This window comes from Microtus pennsylvanicus, chromosome 8, assembly GCF_037038515.1.
Source record: "Microtus pennsylvanicus isolate mMicPen1 chromosome 8, mMicPen1.hap1, whole genome shotgun sequence".
NCBI classification, from domain to species: domain Eukaryota; kingdom Metazoa; phylum Chordata; class Mammalia; order Rodentia; family Cricetidae; genus Microtus; species Microtus pennsylvanicus.
Genome location: NC_134586.1, coordinates 49,892,289 through 49,914,017, shown reverse-complemented (window position 1 = coordinate 49,914,017; position 21,729 = coordinate 49,892,289). Strand labels below are relative to the sequence as shown.

Below are 21,729 nucleotides of genomic sequence, written 5' to 3'. Positions count from 1 at the left end.
TCTTATATAATTTGAGTTAGTGGTTAATTAAAAATTGCATCACATTTTGCCTGCTAAAAACTAGGGTATTCATAAAATGGCTTCCGTGTTGCCAAAGGAAAGGAGGCAGGGAAGTTTCAGCAAGCTTTATTACTACATCACCCGAATGAAGCCACTAAGTTTCCATTGTCTGCTGTAAGACAGAAATAAACTTCTCTTGCAGGTCTTTTGTAAAGAAGAAAAAAGTAATCTAGTTGGAAGGATTTGTGAGCTCTTCTTCATCCTTAGAGGACTTGGGGATGATTAGGTGAAATAGTCACGTGTCAGTATGAAGAGCTGCCTGCTACTTCACTTTAATCAAGATGCTAAAAACATGTTTTGTTTCTCAGATTCTCTGTGCCTCCACACTAGGATGGCTTCGGTGCTAGGGTGCAAACATAATGAGATAAGCCTTTACCTGCAAGGAAGCCAAGGCTACTGTGAGAAAACAATGATCCACCTCCATCATTAATGAAAGTACAGAGGTGGAGGGAGGGAGATGGAGAGGGGAAAGAGGAAAGGAAGCGGGAGAGAGAGAGAGCAAGAAGGGGAATTTCTTGTAAGAGATGATCCATAAAGTCACCAGCTGATTATGAAAGGCAGGCATATTGATGCTCCAATTATAGGAACAGCATTAAAATAATAGAAGTAGGCTGTGGACTTAGGCGTATAGGAAACGACATAGGAAATGCCACTCACTTCATTTTTTGCTAGACTAGGAGATTAGGCTTTTTTGTTTGTTTATTTTGGATTGATTTGATTGTTTTTTGAAATAGAAGGGAGATGGAATGGACAGAATCTGGAAGGTCTTACCATTCATGTTTAGGTGACTGAACACTATTTTTTGGGAGAGGGACACATGATTTTGAATATAGTTTTTATATGTTTATCATTTGTGTCTTACAAGGGAATTGAAAATTCATGAACTTCTGGGGAAAAATCTTGCTTACACGTATGTTTGGCTACCCCATTAAATTCCAACTCCTTTTCTTATCATAATTAAATAATCAGGAGATCACACACCCTCCATGAAAACTGGAGGATCTAATAATCAAATCTACATAGCCCAGATCCGTTGTCTATAACTTAGTAACAATGTCTGATACAGTGCATAGTGTCCTGGAGACCAGGACTCCTCTACTTTTCTTACTAACACAAAGTCCCATCTGTAGGGCTATGTTATAGCCATTTGTTATCAGAATTATAGCACATTTTTATACAGTACAGAACTATTTGATAGTATTCAAAACTAGACCAAAGGTGGGAAAATGAATTCCCAAAAGTTATGTGTTTTTAGAAAAATGGAAGATACCATATTTCCTTTCCTACTGCTTAGGATCCTGTAGCTACTCAAGATTCTTTGGTGTTGAGGAAAAGTGGTGCAGGAGGACTCCTCTGCTTTCTAGTTTGTTACTGGGGGCTGCTATCATGGGGATTAAAGAGGAAAAGGAATGTTTATGGCAAGGAAGGAGTTATCCTTTGGGGAGATGTAAAGTAGGAAGTAAACTCAGCATAACTGTGGTTATCAGTGTTCAACAGAAAACCAGCAGATGTGTCTGGGTTAAATGTTTGGGATTAAATAATCAGCCTTGGGCAGTTGATGGGTAAGGCCTTGGGAATGAATCCACCACTCAGTGAGCATGAAGTTTATTAAGGCTCATAGACAGATGCCTGGACAACAGCACAATTATCCAAGAAAGAGAAGCAAAAAAAAACCCCACCAAAACAGCAAATAAGAGTGACATGAATCCAGAGGTGTGGATAGTGTAAAAAGTAAGTAAGTAGATTTCTAAGAAGTATCAAATACAGTTAGTGCAAGGCCCATCTTTTGAGGATTTGAACTCCTTTGTTGACATTAATGAATTTCGGTGAATCTTTAAGGATAACACCAGGTAATAATAGTGACAGCACACACTTCCTGCATGACAGTCACTATAGTCCCAAACATTATATGTTTTATATAGTTTTATGCCATTAGAAGAACAGTGTTGATGAGCTAGACTAGTCTGGTCAATCTCCAACCCCTTAAGCTTAGCATCAGTTGCGCATCCTGTGTGCCAGCCAAGTCTGGAAGCTTGCCCAACTTCAGTCCACCTGCACCACATCCAACCTCCAACTTTTGTATGGGTCGTTCATCCTGTGCCCAGATCAAACTTGAAAGGTGTAACTCACCAACCACTCTCCGATCAATAGAAGCTTCCCTTTCAGCTTTACAGACAAGGTCCCTTACAGAAAACTGCAGCTGCTCAAACTAAGAACAGCTGGCTATGTGGTGTCCAGCCCCAATAGAGACATTCACAACCCAACTCCTTAAGGGAGCATTGAGGAATAAGGGACAGAGGACCAAAACACCTGCCATGAGATTGTATCTTCCATATATGACAGGAATGCCACACTCAGGATATTGCAACGATCTGGCTGCTTTAATAAGACCTTAAGAGTGACAATACCAGTTGGCATGCCCATGGCATCAGGGGAAACTACACAACACTCACATTAGATAAAGAGTTACATGCAATTAATGATTCCTGAGAGAAAGAGAACCAGTCTTTCAGTCATCCTGAAGTGGTCAGCCCTAAAGACACATGTAGATATATACATATGAACAACAACATTACATATGAACCAAATAAACCAAACATTACATATAAACCAAGTAACTAGTTCAGGTATCCAACACTCTCTTTTTCCTCAAGAAGCACTATAATGCATATATTGTACTCATATACATACAAGAAAAATACTTGAACATATAGAATAAAACAATAAACTTCTAAAAGTACACAGATCAAATAGGATCTCTGGTGGCCTAAGGTTAGAGATAATATATTGTATAGTGAAAATTCAGACTCGGTGGAATTTTATTGTCAAGATTTTCCTAGACACATGTAGTGGTAATTGTGAAGGCATCTAAGTGATGGATAATCTGGTGGTACCTCTCTAAGAATGCTCGAGAGGAGCCCATGAGAGAGAAGAAAGGCCCAACTGCCTGAGTGCTGGGCTATGGAGACGGTCTGAAGGACCTGAGGGATGGAGGGTTATGGCCAGAATCCTTTAACTTAAGATATGCTGTTACCTTTTCTTTCATCTACTTTTAATGAAGTGTGACATCTTTTCTGGTCCTTACTCAGTCATAGAAGGCATATTCAACTTGAAACTCTTAGTGGGCCCCAAAGTTTATGCATTTACGCCCAAGAAAGTATCCCACATTTATGTTGAGCCAACTAATGAATTTAAATACTGAACCAGGACCAAAACATGGGGTTGGTATGCCCTGGTCAAAGAGGACCTTTTTGCCTTGCACCAGGGAGGCATTCTCAGGCATGTGTGAAATTGATTGTAAATCACTCATGATGTTTTCTGGATACTGGACATGCTCATTTAACATATTTAATGTGTTTCTGACATTTACAAAGTGTCTAGCAAGCTTTAGACAATCATTATTTGAAGCATTTTATTGAAAGTACCCCTGAGTAGTTCCTAAACACTGCATTCTGTTTCAATCGATGCTGAATATCCCTGAAGAGGGAATTGTAAATGTTGAATAACGTAACTGTCAATCATGAACTCACATACTCCCCGTTTGAATGATGATATATTTTCATCTGAAACAGCACACATATCCAGTTGTTCGGTTTTTTTTTTTTTTTTTTTTTTGCCTGGCTGCTATGGCAATGCTTTATTTCACTAGGATTGGGAGAGAAATGGATTAATCTCTAGAGACAAGAGCACTTGCTGACCTTGAACACTAGCAGACTCAAGGCTTTTGAGTTCTTTGAAGAATGATGGGGTTTGAGTGGGTCAGATGTAGTGTCCCAAATACTCTGTCTTGACAAAGGAGCCATTGCAGAGTCCTTTACCCTTTTGCAGTTTGTGCTGGGGATTGACAGGCCCTACATTAGGATGTGGAAATATGTGCAATCTGAAAACGCAGCATATTTCAGACATGACAAAGGAGGGTGCACATTAGAAAGGCAGCTCCTCTTGGTGCCACACTGCTTTGCTTTGTGTCTGATCAAAATGCAAACTGTAACTCTGCCCTTGGCAATTCTGGTACATTCCGAATCCACAGAAGACAGATGAGCCTGAACCAGCAGGTGAGTCGGGTATGAAGTGGCAACAGACAAGGTAGGTACAGAATGCAAATATGAAGCTCTTTGTCATTAATTCTATTTGATCGAGTGTCTGTGAAGAATGTCAATCCTACCTCATGAGAAAATGCGCAGCGAGGCCATTTGGCAATGGGCAACAGACTTTGTGTAAGCATCTGGCATAGGAATAATTTGACAAACAGCAATATGCCAGATTTGTGCTAGATAATTTTAACGGAACTATTTGTCGGGTTTACATTCATTATTCCTGAGGTGTAATCACCAATATCATGAATCAACTGACAATTAACCACAGGGGTTATGTTGTGGTCAAAACATTCTTCCCAGGCCTCCCTATGCTTACTCTTTATTGATAGAAGCACTGGTGACTGTCTATAACCTCTCATCTTGGTACCCTGAAGCTTAACTCTTGGGTATTTCTTAGTAAATAAAGGTATAAGAAGAAGCGCTGAAATAAGAAATAAATTCTTCACAAGTCCCGTGGAAGTAGAGCAGTTGACAGAGACTCTACCAATGGGGCTCCTTCTGTAAATTCAGAGCGTGATGGCAGCTGTGATGTTAGAGAAGAGTTGGTGACTTCAAAACATTTGACATTGGTCAACAGACAAGTTAAACAAGAATAGGGACAGCTCTCCTGGGTTAATCTGCACTCTTTGCGCGAAACAGATCGGCTACATGTAAGGAGTCTCTCAAGCGTTCTCTGTCTTTAAACAATGTCTGTTCTACGCATATATGCACTTGTTTGTGCTGTAACCTGATTCTAAGCACCTTGATTCCTCTATTCACCAGCCTAACAGTTGTTCCCAGCAGTCTTCATGTCCTTCTTCCTTCCTTCGATCTCAAGATCAGCTATTTCAAATATCCTTATATTAGAGTCAGGCACTCAGAAGCTGGTGGCTGTGTTGATGCACTGTATTCCATTGATGAAGCCCAGCTACTGCTTAATAGACATTAAAGTTTTCTCTGACCTTCTGGAAAAACTTGGGAGTCTTGAACAATGGTCAGTGGCAGTGTTTTGTTTTTGTTTATGCCAGGTCATAGCAACTGATGTTTCATACTCTTGCTTTGCCTCTAAAGTACCCAGAATCATTCCTGTGCATAGCTTCAGTAGCGTTTACAAGGAATTTTTAAGTAACTCTTATCAAGAAGCTAAGAAAGGAGAATTGAGAATTTAAGAGATCAAGACTAACCTCGACTACATGGTGAGACCCTGTGTAAAAACAAGAGTGATGGGGAGAGGGAGGGAGAGAGGAGGGCATCCTCCAGATTGTTTACCTAAAAGCTATATTCCTAATGCTGATTCCAGACTCAGAAGGCTGAAATAAAAGCTAGGGATCCATAACCATTCTCTTTGTATTAATTTACTTTTAATTGACAAAAGTTACTTTCATTTATCATCTACAGCATGCTGTTTCAGAATATGTATGTGTGATAGAATGGTTAAATGTAGTTAATTAGCCTCACAAATTTAATGATTTCAGGGAGGTGAAAAATCAACTGGTTAATGATTTTTAAGATCTCTTGAACTTATTCTTTATAGTACTGAAATTGTGCGTACTTCGACTACTCTTGCCACTCAGCTCATGGTAACCACAGCTCTACTTCCAAATCTACATGTTTGTGTGACTATTTTAGAATACACATAGCAGACAGATACAAGTGCCTACAATTTTTTGTTAATATCTTAATAGTTCTAATAACATCGTCCCAGGTGTCATGCTTCTAAATAGTTTGCCCTTTGCTTGTGCATTAGGAGAGATATGAAGCATTTAACAACATGACTTTGTTGTACTACTAGAACATATGTTATGAGCTAGTACATGGCTTGTTTTCCCATGGTCTACTTAATGGCCCACTGTTGTGTTAAATCATCTCTCCAAATCAATTAGCTCAGGACTGGAGGGTTGTAGTTCAGTGGTGTGGAACTTCTCCAGCATTCATGTAATCCTCAGTTCAACACCAGGACCAAAATCCAAAACTGAATACTAAAGCAAACCCAGATTTTTTTAGTTACTATAATCTCATTACTTATCATAATCTTTTAAAATTATTGTTATCATCTTGACTTAATTTTGATAGGTCAGGTGCATCTAGAAATTCATTTATTTCTTTTAGGTTTTATAAATTAAGGGAGTACAAATTTTTAGTGTATCATTGTGATTTTCTGGATTTCATTGATACTAGTACTACAATGTTACCTTTTCATTTATAGTTATATTAATTTAGTTCTTTTCTGTTCTATTCTTTTGGTTAATTTGGCTAAGGATTTGTCAATCTTGTTAACCTTCTAGAATAACAAACTATTTGTTCCATTGATACTTTAATGCTTTTTTCTAGTGTTAGGATACAGGATTCTGATTCTAAGAAAGTCTGAATCCTACATGGGTCTGTAAACTCTAAAAAACAAATAAATAACAGTGATACAACTGTTAAAATATCTCTGGATACTTTTCACAAAAAGAAAAATGGTATCTGAAGGCCACATTGAACAGCTTGAGCTACAATCTATTATGAGCTGAGTAGAGATATTTTTACTTTTTTCCTTTCCTATATAACTTACTCCTATAGAATAAGGGCAATCTAAACATTACTTCAATATGTATAGTAATGTCTTGGGAAATTCCCTCAAAACTGACTTGTTTTTTGGAGGTTTGTAGAGCAACATTTTGAGAATCACCTTTGTGGAAGAGCAGGAGTCAGTGATGAGCAAAGGTGCTGTTATGAGAAGCAGTTGCATCATGGACAACATGGCGACAACACCCAGGACATTCTTTCACCATTTTTTATGATCATAAAACATAAGCTTCCCCTGAGTATGGGCATGCCCTTCCAAAATGAAGCTCAGGCTCAGGGCCATTTCCAGAAATCCAGTGCAGGAACTGGGAAAATGAACATCTTTCCAAAAAAGAAATCAAGACCATTGCACACACTGCGAGGACCAAGACCCTGACCTTTCAGCTAACAAGCGACTTTCCTATCTAAGAGAAGTTGTGTTAAGAAAATGAAGTTATTTTAAAAGTGTTGAAAATTTTGGTTCAGCTTTGATTTTGAATTCAGCATCTGTGTCTTAGAGAAAAAGAAATAAAGAATTTCATGCAGGGACTAATTCCGAAAGCAAGTAATTTTTGTTCACTTGATCGTTTAATGGACAGGGAGTAAGCAATGATTCAAACTTGAATCTTTCGCTTTTGCAAAATACAAGTTCTGAGAATTGAATAAATATAACTAAATCCTGGTTCAAGCACAAAATCAAATGGGACTAATACTAGTTTTATGGGAGTTGAATGCATGTGTTTGCAGTTGATAGGGAGTATTATCTCATCTTTGAAATGAGTGATAAGATCGATACAGAGAATCTCATTTCTGTTTTTCCCTAATTCCCCATTTGCCCATAGAAGATTCTCATTTTAAGATGCTCATGAAGCGACATCATCCCCAGTGAAATCAAAGCAATACATAAATAGAGGCAAACTCTCCATGTACCATCACAGAGACCTGCAGTTCTGGAAAACTTAATTAAGATGTTGCACTCATTACCATTGAACTTGATTGTGTTTTCAGTATTCTTTCCTTTGTTCAGATTGGCACAGTATTTGACACCTGCTTTGTTACATGGGCAGATCAGAAGGGAAGTCTTGAGAGTACATAATTGCCATCCTTTCTGAGAGGCTGGCTTTATTGTACACCCTGTCTCCCAAAAAGCATAAAAAAATGAGCATAAAAATAGTTTTCTGTTTTTGTTTGCTGGTTTGTGGTCTCTGTAAGAAATAGACTGAGGCGCTTTTTAAAAAATCACTTCTCTCCATAACAACAAAACTATCTAGGTAGGAATACATTTGTGAAGTATAAAAAAGAGTTGGATGGGTCAGTGGTTAAGAGCATTGCCTGTTCTTCCATAGGTCCTAAGTTCAATTCCCAGCAACCACATGATGGCTCACAACCACCTGTAATGAGGTCTGGTGCCCCCTTCTGACCTTCAGGCATACACACAGACAGAATATTGTATATTTGAAGTAAAGAGTTGGATAAAGTATATGTTACCAAATCCTGATATGGCAGCCTTTGAAGAAATCCTTAGAATATCCCCTCCTACCCCCAACATCTGATAGCCCAGCTCCTCCATCCCATCATGGGAGCTATCTCCAAGGATAACACTTTTCATCTTTCTTCTCAGCATTCACTCCCTGGGATGGGCTCCTCCATGAATAAAGGAATTTTTTAAAATACTCATGTCCAGGGAAAAGACAGACTTTAGCATAATAAGGAACAAAGTAGTTACTGACAGGTACATATTAAGCAGCTTAGTAGATGTGATTGTAATATAGTCTTGGGATTTTGCATTTGCTGGTGAACTGTGTCTATCTGTGACAACATTGCCCCCTTATCTCTATGCGCTAGACCCCAATCTTGGTCCTACCAGGGTCTCTGATTCCATATACTTGGGCTAATGCATAATAATGTGTATTCCTAGCAGTTATCCAGAAACTGTTCTTGCTCCTTGTCTGGGATCCATACCTGCATAACCACTGTGATATAATTATTTGATGTACTGATAATCATATAATCTAAACAAATTAAAGTGAATTTTAAAAGAAACATATCTCGAATGAAATAGTTCTCTGTAGCCAAAGATTTAAACAAAAATGGAACCTCCACCAGTTTAGGAACAACCATAGATAAAAATAACTTAGCTCCAATCTTCTAAAAGAGACCAAATCATTTATGTTGCACCTATGTTCTACAAAGTCTACCGAATGATCCCTGGTAGGCATTTTTTGAATTAGTGCATTTGTTAGTTATATAGTAAGCAAAAGTAAATGAACAAATGACGAGCACAGAGAAGCAGCAAAGAAAGAACAAAATATCAACAAATCAGGAGTTCATGGCCTGTGCCAGAGATGACTGTGGTAGCTGGGATAGGAAAGCAAACAAAGGTACCATCACCAAATGGACGATTTACAAACATTCGAAAAAATCAACCAGAAAGGGTGAGGCATCAGCTTGAGCTCTCTGTTAAGGACCTCCCTGTGCAATTTTCTATAGATGAGCTTCCCATTTCCTGATCCTCTTTCAGACATTTTAAACCATGGGATAAACAAGAATAACCTCTATTGGAAGTAGTTTGTGTTCTCGCTGTTCTCAGGGATGCAGCCATTTCACTGTTTTCCTTTCTCTCTGACACAGGGTTGGGGGACCAGCCTAGGCTAGAAGGACCCTGCAAATAAACATGCTTGGGACTGAGTGTAGGGTCTCCTCACTGCCAGAGTCTGCTTTTATGCAGATTAAATGCAACATTTTGTCTTTCAGTATAACACAGATATATATATATATATATATATATATATATATATATATATATATATATCCCCCACACAATGCTTTTCAGCTGTTCCCATTATCCACTCTGTGATCTTCGTGCAGATGACTATATGAAGAGCAACTGAAGCTTTGATGGCAATTGCTGGCTTTTGTGGACACTATAGTGGTATACAGAGCACAACATACCCTCCTAATGTCAGTGGGAATGAAAACGGATTTCAGTTATAATAATCTGGTCTCAAGATGGAGACAAAAAGCCTTTCTTCTTCTGGAGTGGATCCTTCTGTCTATTGCTGTCCGATGTCTTGGCGTGCTTCAGCCCCTGTCTATCTATGCTTACCTCTGGTTCCCCTCTCAGTTCATGCCCAGCTTTCTGGGGGTGCTTTTAGCTATTCAATCACAATGCATTATCACCTTTGAAGAAAATCTATTGCTCCTAGAGCAATTATCAGGGCTTCAGAAGGAATATGAAAGCAAGAAACATTTTCTGTGCATTCACAGTAAATGGTAAATCTTTGATAAGACAGGATGTATTCTTGCTATTGTAAGTTACATTTCTGAAAACCTTAGGGAAATTCTGAATAGGATGACATATAAAAATAATAGAGAAATAACACTTAAACTTACTTTATATTTTTTGTATCTTTAAATAGTTTTAAATGTATGTCTATACTTGATTTAGTGGAAATAAAATTAAGTATAATCAATGTATAATCCATCCTATATAGATTTTGCAGGAAGGGGTATTTTAGCTTCTTATATGTAATTATCAGGAGTTTTATCTTATGGCTTATCATAAGAAAGTCCATTGGCACAGAGTAAAGTGAGGAAGCCGTTGGGTTTCCTAATCCACTTGGGTTGTGTGTTAAATGACACATTTCAGACTAAATCATAACATGTGTAGGACCTCTTGTCATTGTTTGTCAGGCAAAATGAATGCCCATGACAAATACATATTTTTTAGCACTCTTTGGGAGGAAAAAAATGTACTTTTCTGATGAATGTAGTTCATGGATCACTTGGTGAATCCCAAAAGTGACAAATACTACGGTAAATACAACTGCAAAACTTTTTTTTTCTTGCTTAAGTAATCTCCTTTAAAATGTGGTTTACATTCTTGTGGACACTTGAAGTTATCCTCTCACCTCTTTCTGCAGTGCCCACTTAGTCTTTGTTTGCATGTTATTGTTATAAATTTAGCGGAAAGGGCAGCATAGAATTTTCAAGCACACAGGGGTACATAGATTTCTATCCAGGGTGACACATTGATCGAGCCAGCCAGTAAATTAACAGCAGTGGAGCACCATTAAATTTTACACTTAATTGCCATCTCCTCTTAATTTCTATGGATATGATCAATAGTTGCCAGAGAAAAGTTGAAGGAGATCTTTTGAGAGCATCTACGTCCTGGAGCATAATGTAAAAACCACTGTTTCGTTTCGAGCTCGATACCAACAACTTGCAGTGCAGCAGAGTTACTTAGAAGGTTTTTGTTAAAAGACTTCACTGTACACAGTTTTGATTAGCACTTTTGGGCGACATACAAGTGGGAGTTTTATTTTTAAATTAGTTTGACTTTCTGGACCTGTCGCTAGCTTTCCCTGACTGTTGAATTCTGTTGCTCCTCTACTCTGTCTTTGTCGCCTATGAACCAATTTCATGTTCCATGCTGAATTTTGATTTGAGTCAGTGCCTTGTATCCAAGGTTTTAATGAAAATTATAGCTCGATATCAAATAAGATTGAACATATGTATAATTCCTGAAAATTGTAGCTCACTATACTATCAATTGATATTAAACATGTATAGATACATAGCAATAAGCCCTGCTGATTGACACTGGGTGTTATACTTGATGAAGTCATATGCTCATAAAGGAAACAGACAAAAATCCCAGGCTTGTAATCAGTTTGCAAGCTAATGGAAGTAAAATAGAACTATGAGTGTAAGAAGCATATAAATATTAAATTAAGATAATTTCACATAGTGAAATTACCACAAGGTGAATAAAAATAGATGAAGGTATGGAGATTTGGATGGAGAGCTATATCCTTTAAACCACATGAACACAGAGGGCACGCTTCAGGTGAGAAATGCCTATAGCTCTAATTCTATGGGAATTTGATGCCGGGAGCCTCTCCAGGCCTTTTCAAGTATAAGCATGAAGGAGGCTGCACACACATATATGTTCAATTAAATATAAAATAAATATTTGAAGTGAAAAATTGATAAGATTGGCTGGCTGGTAAAGTACTGTGGATAGCAACATAGGACAATGAGCGTCCTTCCTCCCCATCCCGTACCATCGCATTTCTTATGATAGCAGAGCCACGTGCTTACATATCCCTGTCTTCCTAAACCTGAAGAACTTTAGAATCCTGATTGGGTTTGGGTAGCAGAAAGCTACCAGGAGGACCGACCCAGGAGGTCAGTCATGATACCCTCTACTCCAAGCCCACTTGGCTTTTCATTGGCTTAGAGGTATTCTTTGTGGACCAGGATTATGAAAAGAGCAAAGAGATAGTTAGCCTTCATAGAGATTATTTAATCTTGATCTACACAGAGATAACTGGGGAGATAATTCTCTGAAAAGTGTGAAGAATATCATCATGGCATTTTGTGCCTGAAACCACACTCAACTTGCTGATGATCACAGGTTAGGAAGAAAAGAGTCTCAGAGCTGTAGACCTTCCACATCTGCTCATGTCTGGCTTCTCTAATCTCAGCCATGACTAACTTGATATAGTATTGCTTACACACCAATATACTACTGTTTCTTTGTCACTCTGAGAATGAACCTAGGGCTTCATACATGCTATACACTGTCACTGAGTTACATCACGGGCTCTCAGCAACTGGGAGTTGAAGGCTCTGTGTAAACTCAGAACATTATTTAGTTCTTCACAGGGGAAAGTGAAAGAAAAAAATATCCCAATTAGCGGTGGTATAAGTAACCCAGAAACTTCTATCTCAAGTTGAAGTCTAGATCCAGATAATTTCTAGAGCAGACTGATGGGTTTTTTCTTGGACCACAACCCTCCTGGGTAAGGTGGCCGCACTTCCTCTGTCTATAAGGTTTGTATTCAAACCACTAGAAAATAGAGGGTAGCTGGGTGGTAGTGGCGCACACCTTTAATCCCAGCACTCGGGAGGTAGAGGCAGGCAGATATCTGTGAGTTCGAGGCCAGCCTGGTCTACAAGAGCTAGTTCCAGGACAGGAACCAACAAGCTACGGAGAAACCCTGTCTTGAAAAATCCCCCCTCCAAAAAAAGAAAATAGAGGGTATGACTTTTCCCTTAAAGACAGTCATTTCCACTGACTTTTTCTTTGCCCTATTTTCATCTCATGAATCTGCTTACCTAGAAAATAGTGTCTGTTTCTAGAGAACTGTGTATCTGGCTATGATCTGGGCAATTACCACAAGAGAGAAGATTGTACACTGGGAAAGAAGAAGAGAAGGCAAGATTACCAGCGAGTATGTTAAAGACTAGGAGCTGTCAGTCTGTCGGGGACCCATTCTGTGGTATAGCTTAGTAGTATTAACATTTATTGAATATGTAAAACTTTGTACTTGAACAAGCTGCCAAATAGTCTAGGTATTTCTAGATGTATTGTATAGTTTTATATTTCCTGGAATTCTAGAAATTGTACAAAGTGTGGGTGAAATTTTTAAGATTTAACAGAGCATGTTCACTAAATGAGATCATATACACAGGTTCTCCTTTGACACTGTAGTTGGTGACAGTCCAGATCAATGGTTCACTACTCTTGCTTGAATTCACATAAGGTATGCATTGAAATGGAGAAAAAACTCTCACCAAAATCAACTCCTTTGATTTAAGACATTCAATTCTGACGGTTTTCATAGCCTATAATCATGGATATAATATAAATATAATTATATTTGGACATATATAGATATCCCTAAATATGAATATCACCATGCCCACTTTAGAAATACTGAGATAAAACTACTCTCTTGAAACCTTAGGTTTTAGTTAAATACTCCTTAATATATTGGGTTCCACTTGGAGCCATCCCCCAAGGATTATGATTAGATAAGTAGATTTTTTTTATGGTTATCAGGTTAACTAAATTAATATTTTTGCTAAGATTGGGTAATGCAGAGACAAACAAAATGTCAGACCTAGTTAGAATCAATGTCACGGAAGCAGAAATAATGTCTGGTCAATCAGAATGTTTATCAGTGATTATTCTCCATAGTTAGAAGCCGTATACTGTATAGAATTGTATTGTCTCTCTCTGTCTCTCCCTGTATATGTCTGTGTCTATGTCTCTGACTATTTGTGATTGTGATGAAGTGTGTGTGTATCTGTTTGTCTCTGTCTTCCATGGAGGTCGTGGTGATGTGTGTACAGCATTTATGTGTGTAATGTGGGGATATGTATATGTGTATAGTGTATGTGGGGGATATGCAATATGTGTATATGATGTTTCATATATGAGATGCTTGTGTGATGATGGTGGTGGTGGTGTGTGTATGTAAATGTGTGGTTTATGTGTTGCATGGGATGTGTTGGTGGTGTAGTGTGGTTTCTGTGTGAATGTGTTGTGCATGTGTGTATGCTTTGTGCATGTGTTTTAGTAAAGACTTAAGGGATAACTCCTATGTTTCTTAATTTTTGAAACAGGGTCCTATATAGTGTCTTCTGGGCAAAGTCTGAAACTCACTGAATAGTGTTGTATGAGCTGCGGGCCTCTTCCCACAGCCCAGCTCCTGGCCACCTGGCTAGCTTGGGCCCCAAAATAACAACACACAAACTGTATTCATTTAAACACTGCTTGGCCCCCCTAGCTCTAGCCTCTTACGGGCTAATTCTCATATTTTGCCTAACCCATTTTTAGTAATCTGTGTAGCACCAGTCTTACTGGGAATGATTCAGTATGTCTGACCTGGCGGCTTGCTTCATTGCGTCTGCCCGGGAGAGGGGAAGCATAGCGTCTGAGCTCACTTCCTCTTCCTCCCAGCATTCTGTTCTGTTTACTCCACCCACCTATGTTTTAACCTATGAGGGCCAAGCAGTTTCTTTATTTTTTAACCAGTGACCTTCCTCCATCAAAATAGTTCATGCTGGCCTCCTATTCACAGTAGGCCTAGCCTGCCACATGCCAAGGTTATAATAGTGACCTACTACTCCCAGCTAAAAATGTGAAACACTTCACAGATGTTTATGTCATCCTTATATAGAGGTCTTGCTAATCTATGTATCATTCTAATTTTAATAACTGTACTACCAAAGCTAGCTCTTTCTTTTGAATAGGAAAAATAACACAGACTCCTTGCTGTGGCCATGTGCAAGATGCAATTATGCAGTAACACTTGGATTTTTCTCCAATGCTGCAAGTCACTTCCTGTTTCTGAGGTCTTGATACATTATTATATTTAAAACATACTGATATGAGGTGCTGTGTTATGGATCAGTACCCCTAAATAACCAACCTTCCCAAATTCATGTGCTGCAAGTTAATTCTCAGTACAAGGTGTCTGAAAGGTAGGACCTGGTGAGTCATGTTTAGGTTGTGTTGTGCTTCCTTCAACATGCTAATGCTGATAAAACTGTTTGACTCTGTTGCTTCTCTTATTTTCCTGGGCTCAAGACCATGATATACATCCCCCTCAAAGGACACATAGAGAAGACTCTTATGGACCTAAGTTGGACTCTACAACTATAAGAAAGTAAACCTCAGGTTCGTACAGCTGTCTCATTAGCACTGTTTAACACAGCAACACAAACATACCCATAGGCAAACACAGAAGGTTTCAAGGTTTCTTTTTCCTTCAGATTTATAATCAGTTTGAGCTTTTAATTCAAACTGAAAGGAACACAGCCTAAATGTATTGCTTATGCCACAATGGTACAAAATGAAAGGATGATTCTTGGCCCCTAGACTAAGAGGTAAATGACACATCAATGCTGTATCAGTTAAAAGATATGTAAAGAACACGTTTTACTTCCAGTCCCACACTGTGACTCTGAGACTGTGTTTTTGACTTGGGGATGTCATAAAGATTAATGGGCAGTATTTGTGTTTGTGACAGAGAAGCCAAGTACCTTCCTGGCCACGTGGTAGGAGGCTGAGCATCTTAGTGGCTGGGTTCTGTTGGGACAAGCAAAAGAAAAGGAAACACATATCAGTCACAGGACTGCTTGTTATCCATTCCTATCAAGGCTTGTCCACAAGGGCACTGAAACAATTGAGTAAAATGAAGTTTTGAGAATATCCGTGGATTTCAATTACAGTATTTGTGCTCCTCCGGACCCCTATTAACATCCATAGCTGGTGTGGCAATGCTGTTGAGATTTATAAGGAACCTCCCTTGTTCTCTGCATCCAACCCAGGGCCCACATGATCAGCACTATTCTATTATCGTCAAATCTGATTTCTAAGTGAGACGTGTTTGTTGCCTGTGAGACTTAAAAAAATCTGCCAACTCAACAATAGCTACATCATTTGTAGTAAAAAATGAAGTCTGCAAGGTGTCAAATGGCTCTTTGTCAATGTGGTTAGTTCCTTGCAAAGTCACAGGAGAGGAAAAATATGGAAAAAGCATAATTTATGCCTCATTTATTGCTCACAGTCAAGAATGGCTCTTTTATTCTCTTTTTTTGAAAAGTGAGAGAGAGAGCCAGTAAGACAGGAAAGGTTACAGTGACTGTCCCCAGGAGCAGGGGCAGGGGCAGCTCTACTCTGCTGCTGGCCAGGCCACTGGCTCTGGTATAAGATAATTTGTGTTCAAATTCTGGTTTGGTTATCTTTTAACTTCAGTGGTTTGAACTGATGACTTAAACTGTTTATGGCAGTTTAGCCTTTTAATCCGGGAAGCAGAGAGGCTCTTACCACATGTAGAGACACTGTAAAGACTGAAACTCAAAAGCATACTTGGAGTCCTGGCTGCCAGAATTGGTATCTTGGTGGCTGCGCTAGGTACAAGACACAAAACAGGGTGAAATTCTTTAGAACTAAATATCCTTGCATGAGAAGAGCTGGGGGGATTGGAATGAAATGGTGGTGTTAACACTGACCTCCCACTGGTTGAGTTGTACTGGAATCAAGGGAACAGTCACTCTGGTTGGAACATGGATACATAATGCACAAATATTGGCCCCTTACTTGTTTCTCATCCGTGGGCATTTATCTGAATAAAATGTGTGTTAAGCAATTAACAGCCTACCTGGAAATCACGTAGGATTTTCCAGTCAATTAGTGATAATAACTTTTGGTAAAGTACCGTTTTGACTAATAAATTGCTTTGAACCGATGAAGAGGGATGAATAGTACATCAGTTTGCTTTAAATAGAGCTATAGGAGCCACTCTAGATAGCCTGATTAGATAGATGTAGGATGTATGAATGTCATGGTTGGATGTCTGACAGGAGGGTTAGGGCAAGCCGAATAAGGAAATGGTTAGTAGTCCACACCCAAGAAACCTTGAAGTGATTGTGAATACATCCGAGTGGATGGTCCCCACTGCTTTTAAGATCAGACTGATTGATTGGGAAGAGCCCACAGATGTGAAAGCAAGCCACTGTCCATTATCCCAGCCACTCAAGAACTCTCTAGTGCCCCAGCAGCTGCTGCTCTGAATTGTCTGCCAGAAAAATACCACCAGAGAATAACGGTTGCTATGTCTCTTCCATCTTCCTCTGATTTTGGATGCTGTATCTAAGCCAGAAACACACAGAATATGATGCTGGGAAGTGTGGCTATAAGGTTCTCCTGGGTAAAGAAGAGGAAATGTTGAAAGGTATGATGGTGATGAACCACAAGGTTGATGTGAGTTGATGATAGATAATTCAATCTCTCTGTATGCTCAGCATTTCTTTATGAGAAGGCTTTTTGTGGGGTGACACTGTTTTCCAGGTACACCTGCCCACAAGATAGCGGCAATGATATTGTTTGGTTTGCCTTTTTCTCCAGGGACATTGGACAATGGGAGAATGGTTCCCTCAGATAAGAGCTCATATCAATCTATCTGCCATGTTTTCCTGAAATAAATCAAGTAGACCCATGCAAAGAAAGTGTCATTCCTTGTCTTGATCCCTCAGCCTTCCAATTTGACAGCTGCTCAGAACAGGGTTCAAGGTGGCCTTCCCTACTTTACTCAGTTCCAGTATCTAGTGACTCTACCCAATAGTTTTGCTGTAGTTGGTGTTTATTTGCTTTCTTGAGCAGAATATATAGTGACTTAAATGTGTGTTTATTTATACTTTATCTCCTCTCTTCCCCAAAATATCATTCCTACAGATAGCATAATTTTTTTATTTTTTTGTATTGTATTTTCAAGGCCTAAAAAATACCTGAAATATGGACCATAGTACAATAGATAAAAATCTAAATAAAAAAAGGCTTCCAGGAGGTCACCATGAGAAAGGTGGATAAGATCAGAGTTTGGTGTTAAATAGTATGTATGTAAGACAATGTAACACCTTTAAGTAAATAAAACTTCCAGATACTGCAAGTCTTCACTAAAATTTAAGTGTCAGATCATTACATGGGCACTTTACATAGCTTGTTTTCTAGTACTACAGTATCACTAGCATGTTTGGGAATCCTGTATAAGAAAGGAACGAGAAGATCACAAGATCGAGTAACTAAGTTGAAGTCTCTAAATCACAGAAGCCTCTTCTTTAACCATTTCTCCTGGATGCCTTACAGTGGTGATATATGACAGTCTTGTCATACTTGACAACATGAGAGGCTGAATCTTTACACAAGAGTGGATTTCCATACTCTTTCCCTACTCTCGGAAATTGCACCAACTGCCCAAACCACTCCTAGGAAGACAGCAGAGCCATGCAGCTCGCTCTACAACTGGAAGCTTCGGGAGTAGTCTGAGGGAAGAGGACAAGCAAGCGCAGAAAGGCATGAACTTGGAGAGAAGACACACACCTAGCAGCATAATATCGCTAAATGTAGACTCTGAGAACAGTGACTACCCATCCCGTGATATTCCTGTGAAAAATATCACTGGTTCTTCATGTTTGTTTCACGAGTTTGAAAATTATCCTTGTGACTGCATCCCATGTCTGTTCTCCATGAAAAGTAGACTTAGGTAGTGGTCAGATATGCCAACAAATCCACAAGAGACTATAACAAAGTGAACTAAATAAATCATCACCTCAACATAGTCTCTAATGTAGTTTTTTTTTTTAAGTAGCATTAGAGAGAAACAAGGAAAGTGGAAAAGATAACGGCGACACTGGGGATACAATCCCGCTTATCGCGTTATTGGCTTTGTCTCTTAGAATGACTGTTTTCCCACTGACTTTTAGAAGTGTGGTGAATTTCTCTCAGATGAGATGTGATCTGCTGAACTGATTGCCTTAGGTCCCACATCCTTGTCAGAATCATTCTGGTTCGCTGTGCTCACCCTAGGCATTGGGAGTGAAAGTCTCCTGCTAGGGTCAGATGTGAAAAGCTTCTGTTCTCATCCTTCAAAACCCTGTTTTCGATGCTGGGGTCTCATTTTCAGGGGCCTGACCTTAAGCTGCTCAGACAGAGAGAGTGCCAGCCTTCAGAAACCAGCAGCCATTCAACGCATGCAGAAACATGCCTGGAACTTTGCCCACTTGTCTCAGAAATTGAGACTTGGGAACCTGCGACTCAATTATGAAGAATTCATGTTTGAATGCCTTAATTGTTGTGTCTCAGCCCGATATGATAACACATACCAACACCTAGGAAGCTGGAGTAGGAAGATTGTGAGTCTTGACTCAAACAAAAACAAAACAACAACAAACCCACATCACTTCCTACATTTCTGAAAGTAGAGGATTAAAATAGCAATTTCACGGACTAGTATCTGTTTTAATTATGGATTAAGATGACTTCATGGTCAAATATCTACTGCTAAAAACCATTTAACAAGATCTGGAGTCTCACCTACATAAGCCTAAGTGAATTATTTTCTAATACCCATTTTTTAAAAAATATTCATAGGATTTGTTACCAAGATCAAACTTTTTGACAAGTAGATAGATACAAATGTCATACCAATATTGGCTATAATTATTAATGTTCCTAGCATTAATATTAAAGCGGAGTGTACAAGTTTATAACAATAATTGTTTTCTTTTTATCTTTATAATTATGCAAAATAATGATCTTTATGCAAAACTAAATAGCTTCTGGAATGGACACACACATGTTACAGGTATCCCATGACAAACAATAGTGCCTGCATCTTGGCTCACTTACATCCTTTCTACCTTACAGTCACAGGTGTCTACTCCTTACTTCTGTTATCATGAGTCAGTTTATGTCTTTTTTAATTATTAATCATACAATTAATCATACAATTCTGCAGTGTATTTTTAAAACAGCTTGTAATGATGTTCTATATTGTTCCATGTAATACTTATTCTTTTTCTCACCACTACACTACACAATGTGTAGAGTTTTCCACATGCTAAATACACCACAATAGTTCATGTTTTGAATTTTGTCCAACCTTTCTTGAACAAGTTTGGAACATTGTGTGTCATTTTGTAGACATCTATATGCACATCTTATGGCAAATATAAGTGTATATTTTCATTGGCTATAAAACTAGGAGTGAAATTGCTGGATTGAAGAGTAGGTATATGTTTAGTTTTAGAAGATTCGGCTAAAGAGACCGGTACATTACTAATAGTTGGTATGTGTTTGTGGCATTTCTGTGTGTGTGTGTGTGTGTGTGTGTGTGTGTGTGTGTGTGCATGTGGGGTGGAGTATGTGCACTCGATGCACAAGTGTACAGAGGCTAGAGGGAAACATTGGCTGTTTTCCTCTTAATGTTCCACTTTATTTTTGAGATAGAGTCACTGAACCTGAACCTTACTGCTTTGGCTGGGCTGGCTGGCCAGCAAGCTCCCTAGACTTTCCTATCTCCACACCCCAATAATGGGGTTATAGACAGTATGGCCTAGCCAAGATTTTACAAGTTTGTTTACAATTTACACTCATTTCTCCTGCTTGCACAGCAAATGCCCTTACCTACTGAGCCATCTCCCTAGCCCTAGTGTTTAGTATTATCAGGTTTAGGCATTGTTTAAAAAATCACATTGCTGGATAGATAGTGTTACCATTTTATTTTGAGTTTAAATTTAGGAGCAGGAAACATAAATCACATAGAAATAGTTCTACTAAGGGATTATTTCCCTATTTATGGAATACTTGAGTCTTGAGCCTTTCCCAGAAAAGGGACAGAGTTTTAAAATCATCCAATGAGATTTGGGAACAAATAGGGCTGCCGGAGCCCAGCATTGAAGTTGGTCTTTGGAAGTCTGAGCAGATCCATCGCTGTGACTCTTGCGCTCTCCTGGGTGGTGGCAGCTGCATTTTCTGTCTCATTAGGTATTCTCAACTTTGCCACTCTCTTTGTTTAACAAATCAGAACATGGTGTGGCAAGTTGACAGAAGAGTTGAGGAGAATTCTCAGTGATGCTTATAATGGGCTCAGAACACCTGTGCACATCTAGTTGGTTTCTTCATACTTCCAGCAATTCAGTGGCCCCTCCTAAAGGAGAAACCAGGAAGAGTTTTTTAGCAATGTTTGAGATAACATCGAGCAACTTCTATAACATAAAAGGGAAGTTTTTCAAATGAAAATTATTCTCTGTAAGGCTTTGGGTCTGTGAAACAGAAAACTCTCTCAATGGTTATTTATTCACTCACACACACACACACATACACACACACCTGCATCATACACACATACACCTTCATCACACACATACACACATCAGCATCACACGCGCGCACACACACACACCTGCATCATACACACACGCACCTGCATCACACACATATACCTTCATCACACACACACAACTGCATCATGCACACACACACACACCTGCATCACACACATACACACACACACACACACACACAAACACCTCTATCGGCAGGAGGCTGCTGCTTGTTCATACCTGGAAGCTCAGACCCAAATAATCACACAGAAATCAGTATTAATTGCAATACTGTTTGGCCAATAGCTCAAGCATATTTCTGGCTAACTCTTATATCTTAAATTAACCCATTTTCATTATTTTGTATTTTACCACGAGAATCAGAGTGAAGGAGTCTGTCTCCTGTGGGTGGCTGCATGGCTTCTCTTTGACTCTGCCTATTGTTTCTATATCTCTCTCAGCCTGGCTTTACACTGTTAAACCATAGGCCATAAGCAGCTTCTTTATTAACCAATGGCAATAAAACATATTCACAGTATACAAAGGTAAATCCCACATCTTTTCTGTCTAAATAAAAAGGTAA

At 38.9% G+C, this 21,729-nt stretch overlaps 1 protein-coding gene and 1 non-coding gene across 2 annotated transcripts in view; one reads left to right on the top strand and one right to left on the bottom strand.

Moving 5' to 3' along the window:
- Positions 1 to 21,729, top strand: part of Tafa1 (TAFA chemokine like family member 1) — a 510,096-nt gene that overhangs the window by 421,963 nt on the left and 66,404 nt on the right. The window lies entirely within an intron of this gene.
- On the bottom strand, positions 14,615 to 14,718 carry LOC142856657 (U6 spliceosomal RNA). Its single transcript, XR_012911698.1, has one exon. It is a non-coding gene; the product is annotated as a U6 spliceosomal RNA (small nuclear RNA).